This window comes from Dreissena polymorpha, chromosome 3 (genome assembly GCF_020536995.1).
Source record: "Dreissena polymorpha isolate Duluth1 chromosome 3, UMN_Dpol_1.0, whole genome shotgun sequence".
Taxonomy (NCBI): domain Eukaryota; kingdom Metazoa; phylum Mollusca; class Bivalvia; order Myida; family Dreissenidae; genus Dreissena; species Dreissena polymorpha.
Window position 1 is genome coordinate 128178680 of NC_068357.1, and position 18143 is coordinate 128196822.

Here is an 18143-nt window from a genome sequence, read left to right on the forward strand (position 1 = left end):
TAACGAGATGTTATCATTCTTAACATTGTGAGACATGAAGCCTTATTTTTCATACATCTTAGTCTTAGTACATTTGGCCTAGAATTTAATGTTATTTTATTTAGTTTATGAATTGATACGTAATTGATACGCAAACAAAATCTTCAGTAATCTTCACAAATAACCATTCTGAACGACTAATATAGACCCTATTATGTCACACTATTTCCAGATGTGTAAAACATATCCACAATTCCATGTAAAGCATAAAACATACCGATTGATTGCCAGGTGATTACAAGTAAAGTGCTTAGTTAAATGTTTTATCCCATCTTCACCGCGACATTGACGGTATAACACGCCATGGAATAGACTAGCCTCTATCCCACCTTGTTGAATAAACCTGTCGCATGCACGGACTTCTTTTTATTCTACCACTGAATGATTTTTCATAAGAAATCTCTAGAGTCGAGAAAACTTTAGCTTTAAATTATTCGACCTTAAACCTATAGATCTATTTAGGGACATAATTTTTCGCCATCCGTATATATTCAATGAATCAGCTGATTGACGGCGTCATACATTGACATACTTATTGCGTCATTTGCCAATAATATGTGATGTCATCTTTTAGTGTTCAGTACACGAAACTAGTATGCGATGTCTGGGAATAAAACATTGAAGACGCGCCATTTTTTTCGTGTTAATGTATTCTGAATGTAACTATGAAAAAGTGCATATTCTATGGACGACTTACCTCGGATGGAACCTGTGAGACAAAGGATTTAGATCTACATGTAGATCTAGCTTATTCGTGTTATTGATTTTCAGAATGTGCGTGCCTATTTGGATGTGAAATTGTGTGTGAAGAACATACTTATGGGTGTGTATTTTGGTTCAGTTGTCTATTCGAATTGTTTTGCTTTTTGATGTAAGTAAACGTAAGTGTATTTTCTTTGATGAATAAACTTTGTCTTTGTTATTTTATCAAAGAAAGTCTATTCAGTAAGAATAACCTATTGTCAACGAGTGTTTTAAAGCTTAATAGAATTATTACGGATTGTCTTGTGTTTTGGTCACAAACTACAGGATGTGAAGGCTAGATCTAGACGCCAACAATCTGCAGCGTCCATGAAAACATGAGTGAGTATAGTTTTTTAATTATTTATGTTTATAACGACTCTGTATGGCGTTTCAAACGTTGAAAAATCAATGTTTCCATATGTAAGTGGTATATTTGTGTATATATATATATATATATATATATATATATATATATATATATATATATATATATATATATATATATATATATATATATATATATATATATATATATATATATATATATGTTGTATATTTCCATTTTTGTGTGGTATAATTGATATATATGTTGTATAAATTCATATATATATATATATATATATATATATATATATATATATATATATATATATATATATATATATATATATATGGTAAAATCCGATATATGTATTGCATAACAAATATATGTTGTATAATTTCATATTTATGTTCGATATTTTCATATATATGTTCTAACAGTTCATATATGTATGCAATATTTTGATATATATGTGGTATAATTTTGATATTTGTGCCATAGACTCTGTGTGTAAATCTACATGTACATGTATGTTGACATCGACATTGTTTTGTAAGGAGCAATCGCCGCCATATTGGACTTTGATCATTTTCTTTCGAAAATAACATGAATTATATTAAAGTAAAATCTTCTTATTGTGGTCGTAATGTGTTACAATTTGCATGCTGCGTAAAATTTAATAGAGGCATATGGTGATATTTTTTCTCGTTTTACAGTTTTTGTGTGAAATTTTTAAGACTATTTTGCGTACCAGAACAAATACATTCTATATCACTACGCATGGTTACATTTGTTACATATAAAATTGAAGCGCTTTTAAGAATGAATTACAATTAATGTTAAGGTTATTAGATCCATTTAGGTTAAATCTCGCGTTGAACAAAACATAAATGGGATAAATAGAATACTAAGATTAGCGTTGAATAGAGAGATAATGTTGCTCGGCTCAAACACCGAAAGCGCTCGCCAAGGTTCGCGCTCCCGGTGTTCTAAGCCTCGCAACATAAACTTCTCTCTATTCTCTATTTACTCTATTTATCTTACAGCTTAGTGATTTTATAGAACACAATACGACCCATAATGAAAAGATAAGCGCAACATTAACTTCTCTCTATTCTCTATTTACTCTATTTATCCTACAGCTTAATGATTTTATAGAACACAATACGACCAATAAAGAGAAGATAAGGTTTATCTCACACCTTGGTTTATTCCACACCTAAATGGAGATATTTTTTTGCCTTTCCATCCTCGTTCATTTGTTCTTAATTTTGGATTTACACATAAAATGAATGTTAACTTTTTGAAATGAAAATATACCGTTTATAAATGAAAGTCGTAAGTTGTCAATCCTATGCAGCGTTTCTTTGAGATTCTTTTAGCTAAAGAAAAAAATGGATCCAACTAGGGTTTTTCGCGTGGTAGCCTGACACTCTAACCGCGAGGCAGTTGTTTTCGACTTCCGGCGAGGCGGCAATATGGCTGCTTTTTAAAAACATCCCTTAATCGGTAGTAAATGTGGAGCTAATGTATAGTTAATCGACGAGTTACATGCGTTCAGTGTGGAACAAAGTGAGTAAATATAGTTCTGTGAGCAATATATGCTAAAATAAGACGTTAACATGCTCAGAGGATCGCGAAAATGTCAACAAATGACAAGAACAAAAAGACAAATGGCGCCAACGAAGGAGGTGGGAAATCGAAATCTGAACAAAATTGTCAATCAAATCAAAGTTCAAGCCAAAATTCAAGTGAGTGCTCAGCTTCTGCACATATTAACCCCTATACCGATGCACATTGTATGTTTTATCATCATCCAGGCGTACCGCCGACATTTAAACAACCGGTTCCGCCACCCTTTCCAACGTACCAAGCCTACGACATGAGTATCTATGAGCTATTTAAAGAAATGAACGTTCGTCTTAAAGCTATTGAAACCAACGTCTCCAAAATTACCCCAATAGAAAGAGATTTGACTTACTTGAGAGCACAAATGTCCGAAATCCGTGAAGAAAGTAAATCCACATCTAAACGAATATATGATATTGAAACTTTTTGCTCAACATTTAGCGATATAACCGACGATATTTTCAACTCCAGAAAATGCATAGAAGATGAGCTATCGTCTGTCAAGCAGCATAATTCCTGGTTGGAAAACCAAATCCACATTTTGACTAAACAAAAATATTCTCTCCACAAACAATGTTTAGGTAACCAGACAAGACATATGGAGAAAAACCTGATCGTGTTTGGAATTGAAGAGGCCCGTAATGGAAACTCTAGGGAAAACACTGAACAGACATTACGAGCGGCATTGACAGAACATCTACAGGAAAACAGAAATATAAACACTAACAATGTGATTGACATTAGGGCGCTGACTTTCAGCAGAGTATATCGTGTAGGAAACCCAGCAAAAGCAGCCCAATCAAACCGCCCCGCCCGATTGTTGTGCAATTTGAAAAATTGGCAGACCGAGACACAATCTCAAAAAAGCAGGTATTTCACTCAATAAGACTAGAGGATCAGTCAAAATTCACGAACATTACCCGAAAGAAATAGAACAAGAACGCAAAAAGCTATACCCAGTTATAAAGATACTCACCGGGAGAAATGAAAAAAAAATTAGTTTTAGTGAAAAAAGGTTGTATGTGAATGACAGACTATTCGACCCAAGAACTGGCATCTACCATGATCGCAATAGAATGAAGCGCACAATCAATACAAACCACCAAACTCATCCACTTAACGTTGAAAATCATGATCGCCAACAAGTACAAAGTGCCCCTACTTACCAATTTCCTAAAGTGAGTGAACAACCTCCACATTCTCGCAATAATTCAACGTTTTCAAATGACACGACGAAGCGAAAGGAGCGGCCTGAGAACATTATCTCATTTGAAACGCCTAACAAATTCAGCATACTCTTTAATAAGGAAGAACCTGGCCGAACCACCCAATGCAAACGGAAAGAACGCTCACCACTTGACAGCGAGACAATACCGAAGCGCCTTCTTCCAAGCTTCTAACCAAAAGAGCAAACGCCCACAGAAGATAGTACGCAAATATCAAGCTTAACCCGGCTCAAGGACATGGAGACCCCTACCGAACCTCAACCAAACAACACCGACAGCGATGACAGTGCGACATCCACATACAGGAAAATCACGGAGAGTCACGTGCGTTTTGTGAAGACTGAAGTTCACAATCTAGTACGCGAGGTACAGGTGACTGCTCGGATACCGCGCGAAACAGACTACGTGTATAAACATTACAAAGGACAAACTAATAGTATTTACGATGATGTTTGTTTTAACTGCAAATCCAATTTCTGTGACACTGTATATACGAATGATGTTCAATGCACTTATAGCCCCTTTTGTAAAAGCAGCTTTGAAGCCAAGCAAGATTCCCCATTCATATTTAAAAATAGCCGTATTACTGATAATTTCCAAACGGCAGAAGCACACCTTAATGACCATGTCCCACGTAGAAGCAAATGTCCTACACTCGACATAACAAGCACAAAAGCCAGCTTTTCCGTGAAAATATCAGCAGAAGGAAAGCCCTCAAATATCCACCCGCAACCACATTAAAATCCCAGTATCTCTGAAAATGTGTGAAATGTTACACCAGATAATTCAGCCTTACCAAAATTTGACAAAAATAAAGCACCCATATATGTTAACAACGTTTTTTTTTAAACCAAATACACAATGTATGACACATTCAACAAAACAGAACAATCTTAACATATTATCACTTAATGTTTGCGGCCCCAAGACAAAAATGTATACACCAGAATTTGCAACATTAATTAACCAAAACAGCAGAATTGGCCTGCAAGAAACTAAATCAGATGACTTGGACCGCGTCAGCATAGAAAATTATAAATGTATATTAAAAAACAGAACACAAATATCTAAACGCAAGTCCGGCGGACTAGCTCTTCTCGTCAGACACTACATTGAAGAGTTCATTTCGGAAATTGAATCAAAAAGCACACTAGTGTTATGTTTCACTATATCAAAAACAAAATGCAACTTAGAGAGTGATCTATTTTGTGGACTAATAAACATACAACCCGAGTACTCAAACTACTCCGTTGAAGACCCCTTTCTCGAATTACAATCTGAACTTGACCAATTTACACACAAATATAAACACATCTGTTTATTTTGCGACTTCAACTCAAGAACAAAAAATCTGGAAGATTATATTGTCATTGACAAATACTTTTTTGACAGACAAGGCCTGGAAGAATTTTACTCAGAATTTGATTATGAAATATCCATGTTCGAGCAATCTCATAATATTGAAAAGACCAGGTATAGCGGAGATAACACTGCAAATAATTATGGATACCAGTTCCTAGACTTCTTAAAATTAAACAATCTATATATTATCAACGATAGAACAAAGGGAGACATTCCTGGTAAGGTCACATGTAAAAACAAAAGCGTGGTTGACTATTTTGTATGTACCTAAAATGTCTTTAATCACATTAATACCATGAATGTACTTGAATTCTGCAATATACTATCCGATGCTCATACCCCAATCTCATTAGCCTTAACGAAGGACAAGACAGAGCACGGTCCCCCCCCCCCCAAACAATTCAAATGAACCTCACATCAAACTTTGGGACAGGTCAAAAAGCAAAATGTTTTCAGAAAATATTGACCAATCAAAAATTGACATATTAAATGCAGAATTATATGATCTTGCACTTAATAACAACTTCAGTTAAATCCAGGCAAATACATTATCAAATGACATTTCGAGCATTTTTCTTCACACAGCTGAAAGTACGTTTGGCTTATACACTAAACCTGACACGAATAAAAAAAAGAAAAACAATCAAACATGGTTTGGATAACAATGTAACAAGGCAAAAAAATAATCCATTTTTCAAAACTACAATATAAACTGCACAAAACAGATGGAAATAAATCGACTCTGAAGAAAAATAGTGAAACATACAAGCAAATAATGAAAAAACACTTTAAAAAATCTAAACAAGTACATGTAAAAAGGTTAAGGTCTCTAAAAACAACAGATCCAAGCAAATATTGGAAATTGATAAATGAAAAGAAAAGTAACCAAAATAAAGCATCAATATCAGAATTCTATGAGCTTTTCAAGCAAGTAAATTTTAACAACAACTAACATATACACAACATTCCACAACCAGAAAATGAAACATGTAATGAAGAAATCAATAAGCCAATTGACATGCAAGAAATTAAATTTGCATTAAAAAACTTAAAATTCAAATAAGGCATGTGGATATGATACAATCCAAAATGAACATATACAAAACACCTTTGAGCAAATAAAAATGTATACCTAAAGTTATTTAATCTAGTATTTGATACAGGAGTAATTCCTGAACACTGGACCATTGGCATAATAAATCCAATCTATACAGGAGTAATTTCTGAACACTGGACCATTGGCATAATAAATCCAATCTATAAAAACAAAGGGGACCCAACAAAAGCGGAAAACAACCGCCCTATCACCCCTCTGAGCTGTATAAGAAAACTATTCACTAGCATTATACATAACAGACGCAACAAATACCTTGAGTCAAACAATATTTTACACAATTTGCAAGCAGGTTTCAGAAAAGGCTTTTCAACTTCAAACAATATGCTCATACTCCAACACCTGATACAATAAATAAACAACTCTAAACAGAAATTATTCTGCGCTTTTATAAAACTGAAACAGGCTTTCGATAAAGTCTGGAGAGATGGGCTATAGGAAAAATGTGCATAGTTTAACATCAATGGTAAATGTTTGAACCTCATTACAAATTTATACAATAACATTAAATCATGCATTTTATCTAATGGCACCTTTTCTAACTTTTTCCTTAGCAACACAAGGGTCAGAGAGTGCGAAAATCTGTTGCCTATACTATTCTCTTTATTTCATAACGACTTACACAACTACTTCAAACAAAATAGCACTGTACAAGGCACAAAAATGCCCAATTTTAATGAAAACGGCCAGTTTTTAAACTTTTTAAACTTTTCATCCTTTTATATGCAGATGACACAGTTATCTTGTCAGAGTCCGAACAAGACATACAAAAAGCTCTTGACACATACGAAAAATATTGCACAGATTGGAAGTTAACTGTAAAATTGAAAAAAAAATAAAAAAATTAGTGTTCTCTTAAGGCAGGCCCAAGGAATACCATTTTACTTTTCAAAAACAAGCTATCAATACTGTCAGTGAATACAAATATCTGGGCATAATATTCAGTAGGAGCGGCTCCTTCTCAAAATACAAAAACCATATTGCCAACCAAGCCACTTGGGCTATGTACAGTCTAATACGAAATTGTAATCGTCTACAACTCCCAATAGATCTACAAATAGACCTCTTAAACAAAACAATAACACCAATCATCCTTTATGGTGCAGAAATATGGGGTTTTGGTAACTCAGACATTATTGAACGGATACAATTGAAATTTATTAAACATATCCTTAAAATGGAACGCAGTACTGCAAATTACTTTTTCTATGGAGAAACTGGACTTAATAGTCAATATTACTGACAAGAACTTGCCATCACTTTACTGGATACCTAAATTACATAAGACGCCATATAAAAGTCGTTTTATCGCTAATTCAGTGTCTTGTACCGCCAAACAATTATCAGTGTATCTTACATCTGCATTGAGTGCTATAAGATATCATATAGCTGAATGTTGTAATAGAGTTTATGAAAATAGTAATATTAACCTATTTTGGTCAATAAAAAACACCTTAGAAGTTATTGCTAAAATTGAAAATAAAAAATATAAGGTGTCACAGGTAAGTACTTATGATTTTTCTACACTATATACAACGCTTCCTCACGCTTTAATAAAATCCAAACTTGTTTCTTTGATTGAAAGAACTTTTGCTAGAGAGAAGTGTTTGTATCTAGCTTTAAACACTAAAACAGCTTTTTGTACTAATCAGATATTAGATAATTACATCATTTGGACTGGTCTTGACTTTTGTGCAGCACTTACTTTTCTTCTGGATAACTTGTTTGCTGAATTTAATGGTAAAATATTTAAACAAATAATTGGCGTTCCTATGGGTACTAATTGTGCGCCACTTATAGCTGACCTTTTTTATATTGTTATGAAAGCGAATGTATGTTAGAATTATCTAAAACTAAACAAGTAGATTTGATTAATTGTTTTAACCTTACTAGTAGGTGCATTGATGACATACTTAATTTAGATAATCCATTATTTGAACAATATATTCACAAAATCTACCCAAAAGAACTAGTCTTAAATAGATCGTGTATATCAAATACAGACGCTGCGTATTTAGACTTACATTTAACTATTTATAATAATTTGATCAAAACTAGTTTATACGACAAACGGGACGATTTTAACTTTGAAATTGTGAATGTTCCGACCTAGATGGCAACATCCCTAAAGGACCTTCCTATGGTATTTACATGTCGCAGTTGGTACGTTATGCCAAAGCATGTTCATGTATTAAAAATTTTAATAATCGTAATCTAATATTAACAAAAAAAATTGCTAAAACAAGGCTTTTTGTATCATAACTTAAGAAGTAAATTTGCTAAATTTTACTCTAAGTATGGTGATTTAATTTCAAAATATAATGTTTCTTTAAAATGGCATTTAAATAATGGAATCTCCCATCCATCATTTTACGGAGATGTTTTGAAGCGTGTCCGCAAATTAAAATATGTTAAACCAAATGTTCTTATTAAACTTTCCAATTTAATTAACTTGTTTTTATCAAAAGGATACGATGCTTATGTACTTAAAATCACGTGTTTGGTGGTTTTCGATTCACTATATCTTTCTTCTCTTAAAATTTGGAATCATAAGTGATATTATAGGCATTTTTCACTGTTGAACAAAATTGTGTCTGCATGAAAACTACATTTGGACTCAAATCGTACATCAAATCATTTCTGTCGTCAGTTGTCAAAACACCTATATACTGTTTGATTCCAATAATGTCGCTTTAATAGAATTACATATTTTATATATTTGATTCTTAATATTTAATCAACTAAACTTGTTTTATTAGTAGTACAATTTTGCAATAGCCCCCATTAATAGTTTTATTATTACTTTACAGTACTGCCCCTGGATTTTTTTCACGTCATTGTGTCTTCGCCTGTCTTTACGTCATAACTCTTTCTCTGTTCCTGGGTACATGGATATTTGACGTCATACGATCGACTTTCCAGTTGTAAGCTACATGCATAGGTCATTGGGTTTATAACGTTCAATTTTATTTATATTTTCTCTCGGATAGGCGTTTTTTTTTAATTTAATTATTATCAATTTAATTTTTAGCAGTCACACAAACAACCAAGCAATGTAATATGGATTTTTTACACCCATTATTGCTGCTTCTTCGTGTCTTTGCGCGATGATTATCTGAAATATTAACTTAATGACGCTATATTCTTCAATCTTTTTCTATAAAGAAGGAATGTAGTTGACACTTGTTTGTAGTTTCATTTTATCGTTCGTCAAAAAGTTGTAAATCTGTTGCTCTGGTATCTTCAATACCATTGAGTAATTAAATTGTAATTAAATTGAATGCGTTTTAATTCCCTTTTATTATTGTTTGATTTAAGTTACAATGCTATGACGTTAGTTTTTTTACACTTAAATGTATTATGAATATTGCTGGGCCAAGTGTGAGGTTGAGCGCTCAATAACCGGTTTAAACCCCCAATGCTTTGCATTGACCGTTCCAAGGCGGTGACCCCACCTTTATTTATATTTTGTGTTTATGTTGGTTTGTATGGTGCTGTATTGTGCTGTTTTGTACTGTTTGGGCAATCGGTCACTTGCCTTAAATAAAGGACCAACTAATTGTTTTTAATGAGAATTCAATACTGCTCCAGCAGCTGGAGTTTCACTTCTTTATATTACCCCATTAAAACTAGACAAATAAGAAAAGACCACAACATTCTGGGCAAAACTGATAGCTAATAACACCATAGAACAAGAAAAACTATCCACAACAATTTATATGTCACTGTTCAATATATGCAAACATCCTGACAATCAGTCACTTACACGCCTTTATCCCTGGTTGTTCAATGACAAATCAATTTTAATAACATGTGGAATTATGCATGTGTGGAGCTCACAAAGTTATCCTAGCATTGACTGGCTTAAAATACTTGTTAAGCAAAAACTTAAAGACCTGTTTATAAATGAATGGTTATCATGAATTGAAAACTGTAGTAAGAGTACTTTCTATAAACTGATTAAAAGAAATCTCAGCTTTGAATCATATTTAGTAAACACACCACATGCCTGTCTAAAATTTGTAATCAGAATCAGGACAAGAAACCACAGGCTACCGACTGAAGTTCTGAATTTGGAAATTGGAACAGAACACCTATAGATTTAAGAATCTGTACAACCTGTAACAAAATTGGGGATGAATTTCATTACTTATTAGAATGCCAACAATTTAATGGTTATGCCGATCGAAAAAGGCTTCTTAAACCTTATTTTTATAAACGACCAAATACATTAAAAATGTGTGAGTTATTTAACACCAAAAATAAAAACGAGACAACAAAATTACACCAACTCATAAAAATAATTCTAACAACAACACAAGTTTAACTCTCTCATAGTCTGGTTTCATATAAAAACTTCGTTGGTCCCTAATGTCCTCATGCTGCTCCCCGTCATACGGCCCTCTCCCCCCTATAACGCACATGTACATGGTTCATCCTTCGACATACCGCAACTGAAAACAGAAATTAATGAACACCTTGAGGCTTTACAATTACCACACGCCCTAAAAATTACTAAATAATCAGATAATATATTATATAGACGCTCAAATACAGCAGAACTAAACGCTTACCCTTGGTCTGATCATCCATGCGAGACAACAGGAGCTAAAACCATCAACCATCCCCTGATAAAACAAAATACATTAAAAAAACAATAAACAAAATCGATTAAATCATACATGGTAACAAAGACAGGCCATTTTTTAAATTTAAAAAAAGTGCCAAGTGTTGTGTATCATTAGAAAGGTCTTTCAAAATGCAGATCATTGCAGTTTAGATAAAGTGCCTGTCTGCTATGATTAAAAAGTAATTGTATTTTGAAGTTGACATGGTTACGGACAACATGATGCCAAAGAAAAGGAATTATATAGGTCATAAAATTATTTTCTATAAATTACTTAGTGAACATAAAGTGCAAAGTGTTGTATATCCATGCAAAGGTCTTTGAAAATGCAAACCATTGCAGTTTAAATGAATTGTTTATCTGTTATGGTTATAAAGATATTGTATTTTGAAGTGACATATAGTTGTAAAATATTGAAAGAACTTGATGCTGTACATTCCCAAATATTTTCCCACAAGAACCACGTAACTAATCATCATTTCTGAACATTAAGTAGAAAATTCACCATTCAAAAAGGCAACAATCATAACATGCTGTACCTTATTGTACAAGAATCTTCAGGTCACCCTTGCTGAAGTCCTTCAGCAACTTGAAGACATACACAGCCGTGTCAACGTCGTATGTGATGTTGTAATATTCCGGATAACCTGGAACCTGAAGCATAAAATTACAAAAAATAAACTTCATGAGTATTTAATCATCATTTCCTTTTTTAATTTATTGTAATATGAAATAGTTCACACAATACTGCTAGTTAGTTCACTTAAAACTGTTAATAACGTTAAAGATAACAAATCAAAGGTACAGTAATACTGATTAGTTGTTATTCGAAAGTTATTGACGACTTGGTTTGTACTTGTACAAATCACATGCTATACATTCGAATTCCATATGTAGATTAAGTGATATTTAGCTGGAAACAAAACAAAACAAAACAAAAAAGAAACAATAAAACAAAACTGTAAAATATCATAACAGTAAAAAATGAATAACAATCATGCTTATCACCTTTCAACTAAACGAAACACAAAGTGTGGTGATCCAACTGTTGAACGGGTTATCACCAGAGATATTACTTTGCCCCTGAACCACTTGGATTCTCCATCTTCTTCAAAACTATGTTGAACTCTCTTTCCTGTAAGGATTGGCTGTTCAGGGTTGCTGCCTACTGGTTGTTGAATGGTGAAGGCATGATTCACGAGCTTTATCACATTCGCTTTGACTTCATCGATAGTTTATTTTCGTTTACCAACAGACAGTAGATAGCACTTTTTATCATCTGGGTTCTGCTTTAAGACATGTAATCTGAAGTTTAGCTGGGACTTTAGGGCATCAAGCTTTTCAGTGTTTTTTGTTATTTCGTTGAGGGCACTCTCAACCTCTTTCTCAGATTGCCATAAACCAAAATGTATTTTCTTTGAGTATCCCTCCAGGCGACTCAAACGTCTAGTTTCAGCGGCCTCGGCTTCCTGAAATGATTGTTCAACCCTGAGTTTTTGATTCACTGCTATCTCCTCTGCTCGCCTCTTGTAGTTTTCCCTTGCTCTGCCAACATCCTTCATTGCAGCCTGAATCAGCTTTTCTTTATCAGTTTCACTTTTACTGTCCAGCCACATGTTAGTCTTATTAGCCGAAAACATTATGAAGGCCTCTGACGCCAAGACGGAAATGTTTGGATTCATGCGTAATAGATTGTCCAAGTATCCAAATACAGAGTCTGAACACTTGTTGTGTTTCAATGTGCCTGTACTGCTACACCGGGTTTCTTCTGTCACATGATCCAATCTGCCACCTGGTAAATGGTCCATGAAAATGTGCTTAGCTAATTTACACAGTGCCCGAAGTACTACGTTTAAACACACAACTATTTTGTCATCGTGTTCCCAGTCTTCTAACAGTGCAGCAAACAAAGGATCTTGTTTAAGGGCAGTAGACTCACCAAAGGGAAGAAGCTGTCCTTTTTTATAAATCTGTCAATATTTCGAAGGGCATCATCGAAGAAATTTACCAATTCCAAATAGTGTCTGTTCATATCTAAGATATGAATAGTTCTGTCTTCAAGAAGACACCACAATGGTCCGGTGATTAGCCAACTTACTAAGCCTTAAGTTTTTACTTCAGCCATGAAGAAAGGCACTCTGACATCATTAAGAACTGCTTTTGGAAGGTTGTTTTGATGATTTCCATTCAAAAAGTCTTCAATCTAGTGCTTCAAGAAAAATACACCAGCTGCACTTTCAAATAGAATATTGAACTTGTTACCGCGAAATTCTTCAAGTGGAATACTGTGTAATTTGTGGTCTTTCAGGAACTGTTTCATAAATACACTAAAGTCCTTGAATTTACCCGATGTCTCGTCTGCTCCCCTGGCCAGAGCCTTGCAAGTTGTTCTGATAAACCTAACAACACCTGATTCAGAACCTTTTGAAGAATTTCTTGTCAAATATTGGCGTCTCATTTTCAAAGTGTGCCTTTTCAAGTTCATTCAAGCTTGCGTTGCACGTATCTGCAAAGTAAACCAGGCTGTGCAATCCAAAGAAAAAGTTTAGCAATGTATTTAAACTGGTCTGCTCTTCGTGGCTTAGCTCGTCCCAGTTTTCATGTAATTCAGAAAGCACTTGAGCCCGAAGCTCTTGAAGGAGAGTGTTGATTTTTTTTCTGTGCTGGCCCTATCACTCATTGTTGATGTTATTTTAAGAAGAATTTTCTTAGCTACTGAATTTGGTATCTTTTGTTTTGTCCTTAATGTCTTCCAAAAGTACTTCAAAAGCATTCAATGTGTCTTTTGCTGATTCTGTCTCCAAATGTCGCATGCCTAAAACATACATATGCCCATCCTGATCTGAAACATGATATCCTGAGTATTTAGTACCAAATTTTGATTTTTCATCTGTATACAATGTCAAATTTGTTTTCTCTGGTATAACTTCACCTCACTGCGTTTGGGACAGAATAAGACGCTTAACATTCATATTTAAAACAGTAGATCTTGCAGGCAATTTTTCACACTGCTATCCAACTATTTTTAAAACACATTTTATAACATGTTCAACATTTTGAGCACTTACATTCAAAGACAAAAGAGTGTATATATATATATATATATTGCCTTAATTTATAACTGTATTTTCCCTCAATGCTGTCATAAAAACTAACTGACTGTGACTCATTCAGCATATCTGCCAGCCAATCACGCTCTTCTTCCATGTTTGACAGTGTTTCATTTTTCGCCTGCAGTTCTCGTTCTTTATTTGCCAATTCAGTTTCAAGCCTTGCATTAACACTTCTGACATCATCAATCTGTTTTGTCATTTGCCCTACTTTATTGTTCACCTTGTTTATTTTTGCAACATTACGAGAGTGCTGCAACCTAACTATTTTCAAAGTTTTGTCTTTGATTTTGATTCTCTTTTTAAAAATATTTTATAAGAATTTTCTGAGTAGTTATGGTATCTTTCATTTTCACTATTGTTTTTTTTCGAAGTTTTGCTTTTTTTCAGTTCAGTTACAGTTCCTTTCAACTGTTCCTTTTCTTCATTTAAATTTTTATTTTCCAATGCCAAATCAATGCTTACATTTTTATATGAACAATGACCCCCACTTTTGATGCATGGTAGACTGGGATCTTTTTTTTAAATGAATAGCAGCCTTAGGAAGTTGAATTTTGGAGTTGAGAAATAGCTAGAGTGCTTCATGTTCTCCTCCTTTATTTATATTCTTGACAAGTTTACGATATGTTTCTTGAGCTTTTTTTAGACATTGTCTGTAGGATGATTCCGAAGGTATAACTGAATGATGATCTTTATCCAGAGACTTTAACCATAGGACAATTGTTTCATTAGATACATTTTTTAAATTGTTTTATCAATTCGGCATGTGTCGCCATTTTCGCCTTGATTCTCTTCCTCGAAAAACTGGTGAGGAGGAGCGCTTTAGGGGAAAAGTGTTAGTGTGTGTGAATTTTTGGGTTAGTAAGTATTTGATTACTTTTTACTGATCCAATATTTCACCTGATACAAATAAGTACACCCATATTTGACTATGCAAGCACACAACCTCAATTATTGGCACAAAAATACACCAACAAGGACAATGATTTCTTGTGTGGGTTTACTGTAAGTAAATGTTGCAGGGCTTACCACTAAGACACGTCCGAACGACAATTACTGCCTTTACCATAGGTCCGTGCTAGCAAATGTTCCAGGAACATGCCCGACCGTTTGCGTGTATTCTGGGCGGTATTATGTGTTCTATATCAATAAACTGTGTTTTAAAGAAGCTTTTTAAAGATGCAAAAATCTTAATATAGTACGATCAGATGACAATTAATTCCCTGAGTGAAGTCGGAGACAACAAACGGATCATATCTCGAAATAGATTTGGAACCCCCTGATTGCAATCAAAAAGAGGCTGACAAATCAGAAAATCTCCGGCGGTTGTCCTGGTAAAATACGTCAGTACCTATTTTTAAACGGAAATCAGCTAGATACGGTTTTTGTTTGGTTTCCTCAAAGTGACGTGTTTTCTCGATAAAAATACGTTTTAAACTAAAAGCCGGGAACGTCCAGGATTGATGAAAGTATAAAACTCGCCATTAACACACTGTTACAATAAAATTATTAGTCATTTATCAATTTTAAATAACTTTAATGTGTTTGATTGATTAGAAGTGTTTTGACAATCTTTTTTTATGCAATTCAATTAGCAAAACTAATATTAATGGTCGATCCCGGCTTTTAGTAGAGAGTTAACCATGTATAATTGTTACGACTACCGTAACACGTTATTTTGCGACACGTAAGATTCACTTTCCATTTGTTGTCAGACGGCAACTGCGACAATCTATGTAAAAAAGGTTTTGCGTTGTTTAAGTTTGGCTTTACGGGTGAGGATGGGGGTTCCTCGGATAAGAAAAGAAAAGGGAAGGAGGAAATTGGGAGAAAGTATGAGGACAAAAGACCAAGGAAATTTCTCTTGAAATGGCGTGAAGATTACAAATGGCTGGAATACAACGAAAAATACCATATGTTTTGTATTATTGAATCATAATTGCACATCTCCACGCACAAGAAAATACAAGTTGAATGATAAATATAAAGGTTTTGATAATACTTAGGTTAGGGCACATGAAAGACTGGTCAGGGCTAGTAAGTTCTGCATTTACTAGCCCGAACGGGCTGGTTGAAAAAAAAGTTAGTGTTATGCCCTGTGTTGAATCCAATTTTCCCCCCAATAGTACATATAGGCTTTTGCGAGTCACTTTGAACATTATTAACAAACAAGAGATGAGTTTGACAGAAAGACAATGCCCCCTATTGCGCTGCTTTGAAGCCATATATTAGACCTTTGACCTTGAAGGATGACCTTGACCTTTCACCACTCAAAATGTGCAGCTCTATGAGATACACATGCATGCCAAATATGAAGTTGCTTTCTTCAATATTAAAAAAGTTATTGCAAAACTTTAACCATGGTTAAAGTTTTGGGACACACACATACAATCAATGAAAGAATGAATGAATGACAAACAGACAGACAGACAGGCCGAAAACAATATACCCCTGATATTTCGATCCGGAAGCATAAAAAGACAATCTGTGATTAGGGACATAGTATTTATGCCCAGAAATGCATTCAGCATATCACCATCAACAGATTGTGTTAGAGATTAAGACAACATAGCCTGAGCATGTACAATTTCATTTTTTTTTATCTGGATTTCTTTTCTATCATCACGAAATTTACCTGATGCAGTGCTAATTCCTGTTTGAGGGTTTTATTCTCTGCCTCTAATGCTGCAATTCTCTCACGCAACGCTATAGAGGTTGGGCAGTTGTCGTCACAACCAGTGGCATTAGTCGGAGTAGTTTCCCCCTGCAAAAGAGTGTTTGGAACTGGAAAGAATGCATAAAATCACACGAATATCAATAATGCATTCTGAGCATTCACCGATAGCACCAATAATGTAACAGTTTTATGATATGACAAGCACAACAGACAATCCGCTTCAAAAATAGATTACCATGTGTGGTTATAGTTAAACATATGGTATAACTGTATAGGAAATATTGTAATATATCTAATACAAATCTTTACTGATGTTATACCTCTGACTAAAATCTTACCTAACAATGACCTGTTTATTGCAATGTATATTTGTTAAACTCTTGTAACTTACTAAACCAAACTCTTCGACAAGAGAGGGTTGAAGCCTTGAGGTACCGCAAGATGACAATGAAGAATCTAAATCTTCGGCTAAGTCGAACATTTATTCTTCGTCCGACTGAAACATACATGTTTGGTGCACTAAGATTAACCATTATGATTTGTGACGTTTGTGAAATAGTCTCAGACTCAATTTAGTCTTTCTTCCAGAGAAATTAAGGGAAATAACTTAGTATTCCTGTTTTACAATAGATAGAGTGGCAGTTAATTAAATATTTATTAATAACAACTATTGCAATAGAAAAATAGGCATTAACACAAATTTCACACACAATAAGCACTGACGTTCTGTTTTTTAGTTTTATGCAGTTAAAGCATATATACAAGCATTTAAAAAAAACTGACACCTGGCCTTGCAAATGTAGTTTTCCCACGAATTTAATACTAATTATATTATCAAAATGTACTTAGTTTTATATCAATATTTTATTAATCTATGTTATATTTCAAGTAGAATGTAACATTGAAAGAGACTTACTGAATGTGTTATGTGTTCGCTGGAAGCTTGACTTGGTACCGGCGAGGTTTGTGAAGCTGTAGCAGGGTTTGGTCGTATGCACTGGCTTGTGGGAGCCCAAGCGTGCCCTTACTCTTCCCCACAGTAACAATATCTTTGACTATCTCTATCAGGCAACTGACTTGTAAGCTGAGGTCTATAAAATTTACATTAGAATGCTCACAACCTAAACTGGCTTTTTAATAATATCATATTTAATATGTTGTTTTGTGAAAATGATATTTCAGAAATATGAATTATGATAAATAACTATTTCATTTCATGATTATATGTCTAAATTACTATCCACAAATAAAATAACTATAAATTATCTTCATAAACTAGTCATAGGAAGCACA

The 18143-nt window shown here is 34.0% G+C and overlaps 1 long non-coding RNA gene across 1 annotated transcript; it reads right to left on the reverse strand.

The window, feature by feature from the left end:
• Nucleotides 1-10201: 10201 nt before the first annotated feature.
• Nucleotides 10202-17788, reverse strand: LOC127871398 (uncharacterized). Its single transcript, XR_008045315.1, has 6 exons — nucleotides 17767-17788; nucleotides 17242-17346; nucleotides 16809-16937; nucleotides 11603-11717; nucleotides 11011-11064; nucleotides 10202-10890 (listed from the first exon to the last, which is right to left on the reverse strand). It is a non-coding gene; the product is annotated as an uncharacterized LOC127871398 (long non-coding RNA).
• Nucleotides 17789-18143: the final 355 nt, after the last annotated feature.